This window comes from Mycteria americana, chromosome 1 (assembly GCF_035582795.1).
Source record: "Mycteria americana isolate JAX WOST 10 ecotype Jacksonville Zoo and Gardens chromosome 1, USCA_MyAme_1.0, whole genome shotgun sequence".
NCBI classification, from domain to species: domain Eukaryota; kingdom Metazoa; phylum Chordata; class Aves; order Ciconiiformes; family Ciconiidae; genus Mycteria; species Mycteria americana.
The window spans coordinates 221,053,968-221,069,059 of NC_134365.1; the positions used below are offsets into that span (position 1 = coordinate 221,053,968).

Consider the following 15,092-nt stretch of genomic DNA (forward strand, 5'->3'; position numbering starts at 1 on the left):
GGGGCTTTTGTGCAGCCTTGTATTCTTGATCTCGGTCCTATTGCTGCCCTGCTCAGCTCTCCGCTCACACAGCCTGTTATAAAAACTTTAAAGTGGGTACATACATAGTTGGGGATGCAAAATATTTACTGTAAAATCCAAGTGCAAAGAGAGCACTTACACATCTGAGGAGAAAAAGAAAAAAAGGAGCACCTTTCATTTGAGTGAGCTTGATGGTTATCTTCTACACCGAACAAGCTGAGACAGGTTCACACTTTTATGTACCCTTAAGTTTTCTGAAACAGTCCAAAAGCACTGAAGACATCATCTACCTAACGATGAGGGAGAAAAGGCTTCTTCTACAGGTCCTGAGGATCCCAAACGGTTGGATATCTGTGCCAGGTCCTGGTTCTGCTCACCTACAGGATCTTCTCACACGAGGCCGGGGAGAGCACTCCTCACCGGTAGCTATCATCTCCCACCCCTACGTGTTGTGCAAAATGCCAGCGGATGAAGTCGCGAGCACAGGGGTGCCAACGGGGCTGAACCACTGAATGGTCAGAGGACGGAGCCGAGATCTTTCCTTGCCAGCGGGGATGAGGCAGGGCAGAAAAGGGACAGGACCACACAAACACTTTGAAAAATCTAGTCTACAGTGACCGGCAACCACCCTGTCAAGTCGTACTTGCTGCTAACATCGCCGTCTGTTTTGAGAGAGGGCTGTTGTTTTTCTCAGGAATCCATCAAATGGAAAGTAGCTCTATTAACATAAACACTTGTGCATCCCACACTGTATTAAACTGAATTCCAGTTTCCAAGGAAAGTTTGACATGAGTTACTAGCACACATCATCATTGAAATGTATCGTTCTCTGTTTCCTACATAATAAAAAATTAAACAAAGAATCTCAAAGTACTAATTAGATGTCGTCGTTTAAACAAGTGTGCACAGCAGCAATGGCCAAAATAAAGGAGTTCTAATTTTAAAATGGAAAGGCAACAATTTACAACTAATATTTGAAGGGTTGTACCAAGCAGGGAGTACAAACTTCTTTCAGGAAAACAGAAGCACAAAGAAAAAAAAAAAAAGTTTACAATCAAACATTTTAAATCATCAATCTGGGATCCTTGACTTAAACACAATTAAAATCAGCAAGAATATCAACTTGATTCAAATTAATCTATCCTATTAGCAAACAGGTACACTGCCAGCTTAACAGGTAATACTCTTCATCCCAGCTTTCCCAGGCAAAACTTTTGCTGTTTCACTGTACCTGCGTGACTCCTTTGCACAGCAGGAAAGCTCTAGGATGCAACGGGTGAAACGGAGCCGTGCATCGGCCGTCTCAGGCAGACAGCACTGCATCAGTTGTCCCCCTCCCAGCAGACAAGACTCCAAGATCCCCTTTGCCAAATAAATAGGAAATTTTAAGAGAAATTCAATATTTAAAATGCATTATAGCTACTGCAGCCCTTTCTCATATAAAATACAATAATCCTAAAAATAGAAGCAGTCGAGCTTCCCTGACAAGGTTATTACTTCAGCATTTGCACAATCATTTTTCATCTTTTCGCTAGGAAGAGGAATAACTTCTCATCTGCCTGCAAGAGCATCACTCACGACCGCGGCCCGGAGAGGGGATGCAGAGGAAGGTCTGCGGCTGCAGCAAACCTTACAGAGTTTTGTAAGTCCTGCCTGTGCTGGCAGTACTGGAAATGGGCCGCATGGGATGGAAGAGAGAAGATATTCCAGTGAGACTTCTTCCTTTCGTCCCCCACAATTACATCCTCTCGTATCTTAGGCTTACGGCCTCACCCTCATTCAGAAATTTCAAATATCAAGCTGCGCGTGCATAGGCAAACCCAAGGATAGCGGAGAGATCAGCCTAAGGATCCTGCCACAGCAATCCTTACTTTCTAAGAATATATCGAAATACAGCCAGAGGTGGGTTTAAAGCAGCATAGATGAATTTTCAGGGCAGACGGCAGTTTCCTATTTTCTAGCACTTCCCCATTTATTCTGATTAGAAATAAGCATGGCAATAACATCACAGTTTTAGCAACTTAGTTAAAATTCTTCCTATTTCGACATTAGACAACCAATTGGGCAAGTAAAATGGAGCATATCTATATGGCCTAAATGTGTCAGATACTGAGTAGTCTCATAATCCAAATTATTCTATAAGGAAAACAATGCAAGGAAGGCAAAAAATATTTGAAATAGGACGGTAAGTGCTAAAATCCAACTCTACCGCCCTTCCCCACCAAGAATGCAGTCATATGTACAGTGTCTATATGCAGAAATACAACAGGAAAAATTAAACAGGGTGTAACAACAACAAACACAATGAAAAAAGAATCTATTCAGATCCTCCCTCTATTGAATTCCTTTGATGGTGATTGCTGGAATCAACATAAACCCAAAGCAGAAAAAACAAGAAGATACAAGATGTAGGTTCACTGCCACTTCTTACCCTTGCTTGTACTCACTACCTAAGGCACTCGAGGACTTTAGGGCGGTATAAAAATCAGTTCTTCCTTCAGTTCTCACCATTACTTTCAAGCGGCACCAATGCCAAAACCCAGAGCTACAAGGATTTTTCCTCTATAGAATTGATCCCTGCAAAGTTTTTATCCAAGAAGACTAAAAACAGCCTTGCAAGGGAAATAGCAATCATTCCATTTCAGGGATATGAAAAACAAATACCCAGACAAGCTACAGGTCTTGCTCGAAGTCATACAAGAAGTCAGCTCCTGTGTCACGCACAGTCCATGTCCAGGTCCCTGCTTTCGTCTTCCCCTTCTCTTGATGGAGACTCTCTTCATCCTAAATCTAAAAAATACCTTAGCAGGCTGCAAGAGAGTTCATTTCCAAGAGAGAAAAAACGTATCTTTGCCTCCCACAACCATTTTTTATATTGAAATACCCTATTGAACAAGAGAGTTTTCCACAATGAAATGGGTTTGAAAGCTCTTCAGCTTCTTCTTGCGAAGCTTTAAATGGTGTTATTCAGGATTAACTTCCCAAGCAGAGCTTGTAAACAATTGCAAAGTAGCAAATAAGCACAGGGGTTAGCCCAAAAGTTTCTGCAAGGTTTTCAGGTAGACCTGTTGTTTAAGGAGAGAGGAGAAAAGGGGTGGGGAAGAAGGAAGAATCTAGTTACTATGGCTGAACGAGCACTGAAAATGTGACGTTTGGGGTTTTTTTCCAATCCCATAGGTAGCTCTACTGTCTAGTGCTGAATAAAACTGGTTAACTCCACTGCAGATACTCAGCGCTCTGCGGGTTACAGCAGTTAAATCCATAATTCGTATCGTTTGCACACCTACCTGCTGCTTCGGGAAGATGAGTGGAGAGAGACGTGACACGGGGAAGAGGTTTCTCCTTCTTTTACTCTCATTTCCACCCTCCCAAAAGCAAAAAAAAAAAAAAAAAAAAAGCTGGAAGAGGCTGAAGAAGCAGAATACCGATGAATCCCAGAAGTGTAAGAAAACCTTCTTGCATTTTTCCAGCAGAAGAGAATAAAAATGGACTGAGATGGTTCAGATGGGGGGTGACAAGAAACGTGTGGCCAAAGCAGGAGAAAGGCAGAGGTGATAAGGAGGTGTTTTGCCTACAGAAAGCCTCATTCTCCGTACCCCACGAGGACAGCCGTCTTCCATGCAAGCCCCCGGCTGGCCACCGTCCACGCACACACACACGTACGCACACTCACAAAAAGCAAGTCTTGCGTATAATTTTTAAAAGTTAAAGATAATATTTTTACCTTGGCAGTTATCGGTTTGGAACCGCAGGGAAACATATATCCCTTTCGAAACTTAAAACAACAGTGAAAACTGTTGAGCCGTTTCAAAACCCTACGCTGCCGAACTTGAAAAACTTCTTAAATAAGTCTGATAGATGGGGAAAGTTGACTATAGGAAAGAAAAGTGCTTAATTAACACTAAACTGAATCAAGTAGGCTACATGTTCTTACTGAGCAATTACTATCGCTATTAGTAGATGATAACTAGCTGAGGGTCATGTCACGGAACACTCCAGTATGTGAAGTATCACGCATTTAGTTCGTATGCAATTAAGACCGTTTCATTGTCTCATCAGGTTCCCTGTGACACCCAATTAAGTAATAACACAAGGAAAGTGCTCTTAATTAATGAGGAAAATCCTCTGCAAGCTAGACACAGGTGTGTATATCTCAAGTAGAGCCTGAAATAGTTGAATAGATCATTTAATCTTTATTAAAAAAAACCACTCAAATTTGTATCTAATTAACTCAATAGCAGGATTCTTTTTGATTTCTTCCAAGGGGGTTACATTTCCTTGCAATATTCAACAATCAAGTGGTTTATAAAAGATTAAAATTAAAACTGACACTTGGAGTGCAGGATTGGTTGCATGTGATCACAATTTGCACATCGCTATTCCTGGTTTTTCCCAAATTGGTTTAAATGCTCTCTCTTCTTGCGACGTTTTTGCAAAAACAGCCTCCTGCATTGGTATTGAACGAGCACGTTTCATTATTGCTTTCTAAGCAGACGCTTTTCAGTGTATTTTAAAAACATTATCTCAACCAACTAAAATAACATCAACGACGTGAGACCAGATTACATATCCATTCTCTCTGACTCATATAGTTACAGGATCGCTGACGTGTGATGGACGGTAAAGAGTCAGATGAAGTGAAGTTGGCCCATCTTCCCAATCCAACCATATCTGGAGACAGAAGAGGGACTGGTACCTGGTCAGGGGCTTAAGCCCAGCTTCTTTCAACAGCCATGCATTTTTCTTGGTTCTTTGATCAGAGATGCATTGCTATTCTCACACTACAAAAGAATATTTCCAAACCACAAAACATAAGCAATAGTAACGCCCACCTCCCGCTACGGTACTTTCCACTATTTATTTCTGTCTTCCTTTGTATGCCTTCTACTCAATACAAAGTTTTCTTCAAAACAGGGAAAAGGTTTTCTTTTGTGAACCTTCTACCCAAATCGTATTACCCCCCTTATAAATTGCAGGCGTGCATGTTACTTTTCTAAGCAGCAAACAGATTTTTTTAATGTCTAATCTTTTATAAATATATGTACACATATATATAAGTCTATATAAGTCTAAGGCCAACCCCAAGAGTTGGTGTGTGCATGTATTTGCGCATGTACAAGCAGTTAAGTTCAAAACCCGGTTAAGGACAGATTTATAGATACTATCTGAAACACTCCCATAAAACCGTTCTTCTTATACACAGCTATGCTATTTTGGTTGAGCTAAATGAAAGCCCATCGTAGCTAGCGATGTTAGATTAGTCAGTGCAACATCTTTAACGTTTTGTGACACCTGTCAAGGACAATGTCGTACAGAGGCTATGGCAAAAAAAACGATACTAGAAAAAGTCAGAATATCATCCTAGGTCTCTTTCTTACACGCTTCAGTAAGCAGAACGGCAAAATTTAACTGCAAAGAACGACATTTCCGTCAAGTACAGTACTTTTGTAGCCAAATTTCTCCAGCTAAATAAAGCGGACATGTGTCTTCCAATGTATTAAACGCATAGGACCATTCTTCGTAACTGTATGTAAAATTGTGTATCCGTAACGTGCAGCTGGTACGGACAACTTCAGTAAAGGGTATCTCCCACTTTCCATTGCTTGGTTTCAGTGACATTGCAACCTGAATAAATTTTAATTGTTCAAGCCACAGTTTTCTACCTTTGGCAGCTGACTTGTATTTTGCAAGGACTCACCCCTGAGAAGCTGGAACTGGTCTGCTTCTTCTGAGACTAAGAAGGTCCAGACCTTATCCGAGTATTTTATATTCAAAATTTGGTTACAGGACTTGGCCAAAAGGTGAGGCAAAGTTAATAGACATTCAAGACGTGTGTTTAACTACGCGCATGAAAATCAGCCCTAACTGGCCAAATTATAGCCCTCTGAAAACGGCAGCTTTTACAGGTTAATTTGCACAATTAAACACAAAATATTTCGTCTTCCTACTCCTCCACTCAGGCCCTTTACCGACGCCAGCAGCAGGCACCCTATGCCATCCCACAGGCTCGGCACACGGGGTCTTTGCAACTCCCCACCATTACGTTCTTTGGTACCCAGGATTCAGGATTTTTCCAATCTCGGCGTCCTCCGACATCAAATAAAATAAAATAGTAAGAAACATCAAATAGCATGAGTCCCTTCTAACAGTTACTTTGCACAAATAGTATCAACCTCACACTGACTATTTATGCTAGAGCTGTGTTTCCTATTTAAAGTCTTAGCGCTAAACATAGTTCCACATTATAAAATGTTTATTTTTCATATTTCTAGTTCATTAAAGCCTGGCATGAATATACACTCCTGACTGCAAAGCCAAACAGTAAAAAGATAAATTCCAGAACTCATAGTATATGATATTTTAGAACTGATATTTCACACTCACTTCTTTTTTTTTTTTTGCTAGGACACCTATCTTAATCTGTTCAAGAACCAAATTAGCCTGAAGAGTAAATAAAGCTGTTGTCTGCAGGACTGTTGCCCTCTCGAATGAAGAAGTTGGATGGCATAGAGTACAGACGACAAGAAACTGCAGCAACGAGTGCGGTCTTGCCGTCGAGCACTAAGACGAATGCTGCCCCAAGGAACTGCTCTTCCCTAGCGTCCGCCATAGAGATTCTTTGTACTGCTCAACCGAAAACTCTTTCTAGCTGATTAATTAATTGTGTAATCTTCATTTTCTGGACACTCAAGGCCAAATCTGCAAGTTAGATGCTGAGACCTGACAATCGCATCTGTGGTCAACAGAGCTTTGCGTTGAATATACGAAGTGCTATGAAGATGCAAAGATGCTCTGAAAACACATGCCCTAGGCATCTCAAGAAAGAAATGTGACATTCACGAGCATATATTTTCCCAATAAATACTTAACTACCTCTTTGGACCTCAGTTCCTTCACTGTAAAATGGGGACCTATAATTAATTTATCACACTCCTGCTTGTGAAGCAGCCCGATCCCGCACTCGAATTTGGACCTACCGTACAAAGAAGGGATTTTTCACATGTATTTCCAGCACAGGTGGCCTGCTCTTCGCATGTAGTCGTGCTCAGCTACACAAGAAGAACCTATGTACTCTGCCCAATAATCTGCTTCCAAACAGATGGACAGCCTAGTTAATCTGGTGCAAGCACAGCCTTTATCAGCTTCCACCTGCGAGCCCAGCTCAGGGTAGCGCGCCAGGCACCGCACATCTATTCTTCCAGCTCCTCGCTCCGCCTTTGCACTGCCGCAACAAAACTCCCCTCTTTTTTAAGTTTTATTTAAACTTCATCCTCTTGGTGCGTTTATGCCACACCAAGAAATACATGTGTCTTGGCCATGCAAAAAGTACATGGCTAAAATGCCTCTGAGGAAAGGTAACTCTGAGCACCACCGTCTCCGTAAGCTCCCCTGCTCATTTCCAGCCTCCTCTTTCCTCCCTGCGAGCACCATCACGACCAGACCACCGCATCTGGTTCCCACCGCTGCAGGCAACACCGAAACATTGGGAAATTCTCAATTTCTTCCCCTGACTGAGAATCAGGTATGGAAACAAACTCCTGAATCCCTACTTTAGGGGCAAACACAGGCAGGAATTGCAAGAAACGTTATTTGTAGGAGACAGGGGAAGGGCCGGGAGGGAGGCACATGGAAATTTGCACTTGCCCTTCTTCCCAGGCTCCTCAAGCACACTCACCTCCCCTTGGCAATCAGCCTTCCACCTCTTCAGCTCTTTTTTTTCCCCCAGATAGCAAAGGAGACCAGCTTTCTAGACACTCAAATCTTTACAGCACAATAAAGATCTTTGATTAAAAAAAATTTAAAAAAAAAAAAATTAAAAAGTAACTATCCAGGCTACACTTGCCTGTCCAAAGTCTTCTACAGCTGATCCCTATGGGGAAATGTTGATAAAGAGGACAGAGCTGTCAACCTGTACTTTCATAACCTCCCACCCCAGTTTCTTTCATCACATCGGTTCTTCCCTAAGCCCTAAATCTCTTACCTCAGCTGCTCATTTTCAGCACTTGAAAATTTTGGTACAAAGAAGCCACTGAGCCAATTTTTTTTTCTTTGATCAATCATGTCCCACTCTTCAGAAAACAGGTTAAAAACCAGTAGTCTTGCTTATGTTATCCAAACGCTTGCTAGGATCTCATCTTTCCTATAATTTATTTAGCACTGAATCCCTCGGCCATACATCTAAAGTATTCTTAGATCACTTGGGCTATCGCTCAAACCAGCAGTTCTGATCGCGAGGCAGAACTGGCAGAAATAGGTTTTAGATGCAAAGACTGATCAATGCACGTGGCACATTTTCTGAAAACCAGTATGAATAGGGTCCGACCGGTGAAGCCTGGCTTCAGGGACCACAACAGATCATGTGGAGACATCCAGCTACCATAATACATCACCTGGAGCCAGTGGATTTAAAGAAAGTCTTTGCCTTGCTGCTCACATGCCTTACAGTATCCTTGCTGCATCATTTTAGCTGGCGCTGACATGCACTTCAAACTCCGTTTTATAAAGTTTTCTAAATTATTTTCCAAAGGCACAGCAGTCAGAGGTAAACACTCAGGATGAGATCACTTCGGGGAGGAAGGAAGTTTACAGATGGTTTGCAAGTAGCAATTATACAGGTGGCTGCATTTCATAAATCCCTCCCTCAAATGATCCTAAATTGAGACCACCACCCATCGCCCTGTGAGCATCGTCGAATTTCAAAACAGTCCAGGTTTCCACCTGTATTTTACAGCTTTTAGAGATTCCTTATTATAAATAAATAGAAGACTTTTACCCTTAACTCTGAGCAATACAATTCCATTCCCATAGTCACCATGTGCTCTACGACATTTTTAGGGCTTGTCTTCAGCTCACAGTTAATTTGAGCTATCACCCGAAACCGCCCTTACCATCCCGTACAGAAATTTTTAGGCAATAATTTTCATGCAAAGGTTGGCCCGTTAAATAAAAACTAATGTTTCAATTAGCAAACTCCATCACCTCTTAACACAACCTCTGTAACACGGCCACAGGTTAACGGCGCCTGGTGCCTTTCCGCAATTCTTTCTGCCCAGGAAAAAAAAAAAGACGTGTTCATAGTTTCATCAATTCAAAGGGCAAGAAGAGTCCACAGCTTCACTGAAATTCCCCTCCTGCCTACCACAGGCCATTAAATATCACTCACAAATTGAACCTAATACTCGACAAGAACATACCCTGTGTTGGCCTATACAGTTTTAAAAGAAAAGTGATCAAATAGGGCAATTTCTAGAGACGGAAAGGGCGCTTTTTCCTTTGATCGATCATTACGATGGGCAGTCCACCTCCCTAATAAAACCATGCTGCCTCGCTTCAACTCTGAACTGCCCGATTTCCTCTTTAAAACACTGATTTTAGGTACGCCTTCTTCAGATGCATAGGAGGACACTCAGTGCCCGGAATTTCTCTCTGTGATGCTACTGCAGTCAAGCACTCTCTCTGATAAGCTAAGCAGACTTAGCTCTAAGCTTCTCCGTGCCGTGTTTTTTCTAGTCCTCAGACTATTTTTGTGTTTCTTCTGTTCCCGTACAACTTCTTCAAGAGCTATTTCAAGATGTTGAAACGGAAATCATACACAATCTTCCCTTATGAAAGTCATGAGTACCAAATACAGAAATGAGATTTATTCTCTTCTAAATATTTTCTTGCTCATAAACCTAAAAAAAAAAAAGTTTGCCTTTTGCGACAGCATCAACCCTAGTGTTTACACTAACCTGCTTTGCACACCACTGACCTTTTAATCCCTTTCAGTATTACTACTCGTAATACAACTCTCTCCCTCTTCCGCCTCATTCTGTAGGCATGGCTTGCAGCTCTTCCCTCCAGCAGCATCGCTTTATGTCTATTTTATTCTCCTGTTTGAATATAGCTCAAATCAAACACAAAGGTACCAAGCCCAAGGCACCGAGCAATCGGAACCACCTCGTATGATGATATCTGCCCTTGATGAGCACATCTAAGCAGGGAGCTCAACGGTCTCCACGTGGCATTGTCCCTCCAGCCTGGGCAGTTGGAGACCAGGAGATTCCACCAAGGTGTCCATCTGCTCCTCTATTTAACGGGCGATGACGTACTCTTCTGCCCCTCCGTATGACACGTCATTCACAAACAGTACTGGTGACACTGCTTCAAGAGCACTAATAAAAATACCGTTGGGTCCGCTGCTAGTTCACTGAAACCCTTTTAAAACTCCATCCGTTCGACCACGATAACCTGTCAATGGGTTTGAAACCCAACTGCTGTTCTTAATATGATTAATATCATCTTTATTTGATAACATACTGCCAATTTTCTTAATCAGAATGTCACTTGGTACTAAAATGTCTCAGAAGTCACAGTTGGCTGGGACACAATTTAAAGAACGGCTTCCTTTGTTGGTACCTGCCCAGAGGTTTTAGCACAGCAGCGGGTCTGCGGGCACCGCAGGACGAGGGTTACTTCTCAGTGCTGCTGCTCTCCTTCGAGCTACTTCATTTGAAAACAGTAATTTGAGCACAGTCAACCTGATTTAATTTCCTAGTGAAGAAATAAACTGGCAGCCTATTTAGGCATTATTAACTTAATATTAACTTGATATTAACTTGACAGTAAGTTGCAAAGTAGATCTGCTCTAACAAGACTGAGTTCAAGTCTTTAAGCACTCATTCATTATTTGAGGTTTGGCTGTCTCTCAATGTTCTTGTATGAAGACATGTTTAAGAGGTGTTTATTGCACGCCTACGTATACAAGGCAGAATCCTGAATAGGTAAGTTGAAAACAATAACCTTTGAAAAAAGGATTTTCACAACTTTCCTGATCGATGGCTTTTCAGAGACGTTAAGTTTTGAGAAACTAAAGAACTCGACGTGAAAATCCACATAAAAACACAACGGTGCCTTTAACTTTTAACGATGGGTTCTTATCCATGTTGCGTACTTTGGCAAAGACCAACTAGTCACCTAGTGACCACCTGCCAGCTCCAAAGTCAAAACTGATCGCCCAGCGCTCCTGAAGGCACTAGCCCAGCACCGCCCAGGATGAAGAGCACACATCAGACAACCTGCCACCAAAATCCACCACAACAGGAGTCCTGCAAGTCCAAACACAAATCGTTATTGCTGTGAGAATAAAACGACGGCAATTTGAGTCCTGCAAATTACACTGTTCTTAAGATAAACATCCTATTTATCTCTTATCGGATAAATAGCTTTATTGTATCTATTGTTGTGGCCAACTTCTGCAAAAAGGGTCAAACCGGATGATAATTTCCTTCAAGCAGCAGTTGCTATGAAATTGCAGTACGGACCTTCATCTTATCGCTCCCTTTGTGTTCTGCTACAAGGGTCCCAAAAAAAAGAGAACGTACTGCTATGTGCCTGTACTAATCATCTGTGTCGTAACAGTACACGTTAATACAGATTTATTTGACTGTACCGATTCTCCTACCAAATGTGAAAAATATAGTAAAAATACAGTGCGTTCAAGACTTCCAAAGAGGAAGAGAATTAGAGCATTCTCTGCAAATTCCAGTTTATCCTTTGCTAAACCAGAATACGCTTTCAGTCCAAGAATGTGCGACTCTGTGCTGTATCACTTCACTAATGAGTCTATACACAACACTTCAAAACAGCTGCAGTTTCAGAGAATAAGAACATATTGCACTATCCTTGCCTTTAAGCCATCCAGATGAAAATCAGCGTTAAGATAAAAATCAGTCGCTTCTGGTCAGATACATTAGAGAGAATGCAATCATTCTGGAAGCAAACAGAGTAAGTTAAGGAAACTTAGAATTAGAGGTAAATTTTAGAAGGACTCAAACTATAATTAGGGTATGAAAATGAAGATTACAGCACACAGTCTTTCCTGCTGTGGCAACAAACATGTTTACAGCAAAGATATTTTAATGTATGCCATCCCAGATTATCTGAAATGTCTTTTTGAATCAGGCTTTTCATTTTCCTCTTCATTTTAGTACGCGAGAACAAAATCCTGAGGTTTTGTTACTAATGTGGATGATAGGCACACTGTCAAACAGAAATAAATTATGCCTGTTAAAAACTTCTAAAAGGCAAATGCTGAAGGAGCAGTACTTCTAACAGTTAAGCTCAATTTTCCAGGCATTCTGGAAAACAGACCTGGTTTTAAAAATAAGGTACCTGCATGCTTTTTTTCCTTCTGAAATTAGAGGGATACAGTTATCTTCAAGAAACTATTTTTGGAGGCTTCCAGCTATCTAGCTTCCCTGGGTTATCTGATAACATTTTGTTGTTTCCTAGGTTTAATTGTTTTCGTTTCTTCACTCTTGTATGTTGTCTATAAATACGGAAAGGAACCAAATCAGGAAGAAATCATCAGGGTTAATTATACGTTAAGTAACAAAGAAATCTCAAGTGCTATTTGCGGCAGCAGTGGATTTTTATCCCCTCTCTGAGTACGAGATATTCAATAAAACAAACACAAAAGGTGAACCCAGGAACTATGTCCCCATTGATCTGGGGACTTTGGGGGGAGGTTTAGTACATAGTCTCTGAATCCCCTACACAGAGTCTCTGTTTTCCCAGGAGCTGCCCCATTTTTGTTGTTTCTTACTGTACTCAGGCTACTTGAGATGGATGTAAAATGCCTGAGGTTTTTATAATCTCTCCTGCTACTGATCATTCTTACGGGTACCACTCTGGCAGGAAGCATGGCTCCCAGAAAGCCGCTCCAATTAAAACAGATTTCCGCCCTCAGTACCAGGAATAGACTCTGGATACTCCCCAATAACCTTAAAATGGATACTCCCATTAAATTATTTCAATATAAAAAGATTTGCAGAGACTACCGATCTCCAACAAAGCATCCATGTTTCGTCTTAAGAACACATCTTAAGCAAATTTAATCTCCAGATTTTTTTTTCTGCTCCTTCTTCACTAAATGGCAAGATCCCTAAGAGTACAAGATCGAGTCAGCTCTTGGTGTCTACCTTCTTGAGCCAGCAAAAGAAACACCGCATTGCTATAATTTTTGAAAAAAATAAAAGGGAGTTGCCCTGCTAGAAGTCCCAGTAGATGCCAGACATTATCCCTAAGCTTATTCCTCCCCTATCAACTTATGTTTTGCAAGGTTTTCGGGCAGGTTATTTGCAAGGTTTTCGGGTAGGTTATTTTCCTGCCAGCTCAGTGCATTGAATCAGCTCACCACGCAGTCAGACAAGCGTCACGGACGGCGTAGCAAAGTGGCCAGTCCCCTTAAACACATCGTAAAAGTACACCTTGAGGATGCTGTTTCAGTTCTTGAAGCCAAATTTAAGGTCATTTAAGTCAATAAACTCATGGTGTTACCAGAAGATGAGGTCTCACCTTTCATCCCTTCTCGTTGGCCATGTGTTCCCAAGTGCAAGTTCACACCAGGTGGAAACATAACTGGGCAGCTCCAAGCAGAAGGTATGGGTATATTGGTCCCATCACGATCTCAAAACGAGATCCCATCACAAAACGATGCCTTTGGCACGAGGTATGTTAGAGAGTGCGGCAGGAGGGAGGGCAGAACTACATCTTCTGCAGCACCGAGGACTTGCACCTGCCTAAACCAGCGACAAAACCAGGCTCCCAGCCTATCCGATGCACATTTTACGGATGGGAAACTGGGGTAAACAACACTTCTCTACCTCTAAAAGCACTGTTGTGTTAACTACAGTTTGTGATTCGGATGGTCTGAGAAGCAAGCCATAAAACTACTTCAGGTGGTTTTAGTACATAGTCTAAATGCTATTTCATAGAAATACTATCTCCTGATACTTGGCTATCAGAAGAGCCTTTAGAGCACGCTATATTTTACATCAGGAGGCAAGCAATAGCCTTAGTCCAGAGAGGGCGTGCGTATCAAGGGAAGGAGCTAAAATTACTGCAAGATACCTACACAAAGCTTCTTGTCTTCAAAGAACAGCGTTGAGATTTCTGGATTTCGGTGCCAGCGCTTCAGGAATTTGCAGACACGAAACACAATCATGATTCTTACTCTGCTGAGACGTAGATGCAGATGACAGCGAAGGGTCCCTTTGTCTTCGAGTTTATTTTGTGCTGCAGTATCTCGGAGTTTGGGGTTGTACCTTTTATCATCGACAAGATTGTTTTAGCATCAACAAGAATTTACGGTTAGCCCTTCAGGTAGCAGTTATCGCTTGAGAAGTTATAAGGCTGCTAGTAAGAAAATGAGTATCTTATGTCCACTGAGTGGCACTGATTTACATTTTTCTTCCTATGGATGTACCATAGTTAGAAGTAACAGTAACGGGCATAATTCAAACTTTCTAGATGAGTGACCTCACTCCAGAACAGCCCACGCTTCTACAGACCCACAGATCTGACGTCTGCAAAAGTTCACATTTATTAACTCTGACAGCGAAACAGTTTTGAAACTTGTCAAGATACAGAAAATGTGTGTTGCCACGCTGGTCCTTAAGATTTTCCAATTTTCTTTCCTTTTTTAAATCAGAACAAGTTACAAACTTGGAAGACAAAGATCGCCTGCTTCTAGTGAACCAAGCCAACCCCATCTGACCCTGTTTTCTTCTCCCGCAGGACAGCCCATGCTTCTGGTACCCTGCCAGCATCTCAGGAGGGCAGGCAGAAACCAAAAGGCAAAGAGTAAGGGATTGTCTTCCTCAATGCTCTTCCCACTATCTTTTGGTTAATATAAACACACCTACAAAACAAGAAATATGAAATAATAATAAAAAGCTAAAATTATAGGAAGGTCAGATAAAAGCTAAACCCACTGAAGACACATACGGCTTCCTCCAGTTGCCACTGTAGGAAGAAAACTCCGTGATCCGTAAGCCCCGCAGCTTATCTCGATAGCCAGAAAATCCTGATAACACAGAGAAAAACATATTCCAGAATCAATGCCCCCCCTGCCCCCAGAGAAAACTCTGCTGAAGTCCTCTCAGATTTAAAAACAAGACTGTTAACGAAGTAAAGCCCAGCTAATCCTGACTGCCAGCACAGTCCTGGGGAAAGAGGTCTTACAAGGAGATAAGATTCAAATCAAGAGTTTCGCAGATCAAAGGCACGAGCCTGAATTGTAAACCGAA

At 41.7% G+C, this 15,092-nt stretch overlaps 1 protein-coding gene across 7 annotated transcripts in view; it reads right to left on the reverse strand.

Moving 5' to 3' along the window:
- The window catches only part of FAM168A (family with sequence similarity 168 member A), a 209,155-nt gene that overhangs the window by 180,993 nt on the left and 13,070 nt on the right, over nt 1-15,092 (reverse strand). Inside the window, exon 1 of one of the 7 annotated variants that reach the window (XM_075491330.1) lies at nt 6,999-7,017. The exons of the other annotated variants lie outside the window; for them this stretch is intronic. The gene's annotated coding sequence lies outside the window, so the exon portion shown is untranslated. Of the gene's footprint in view, nt 1-6,998; nt 7,018-15,092 lie in introns of those variants that run through there. 7 annotated transcript variants of the gene reach the window in all.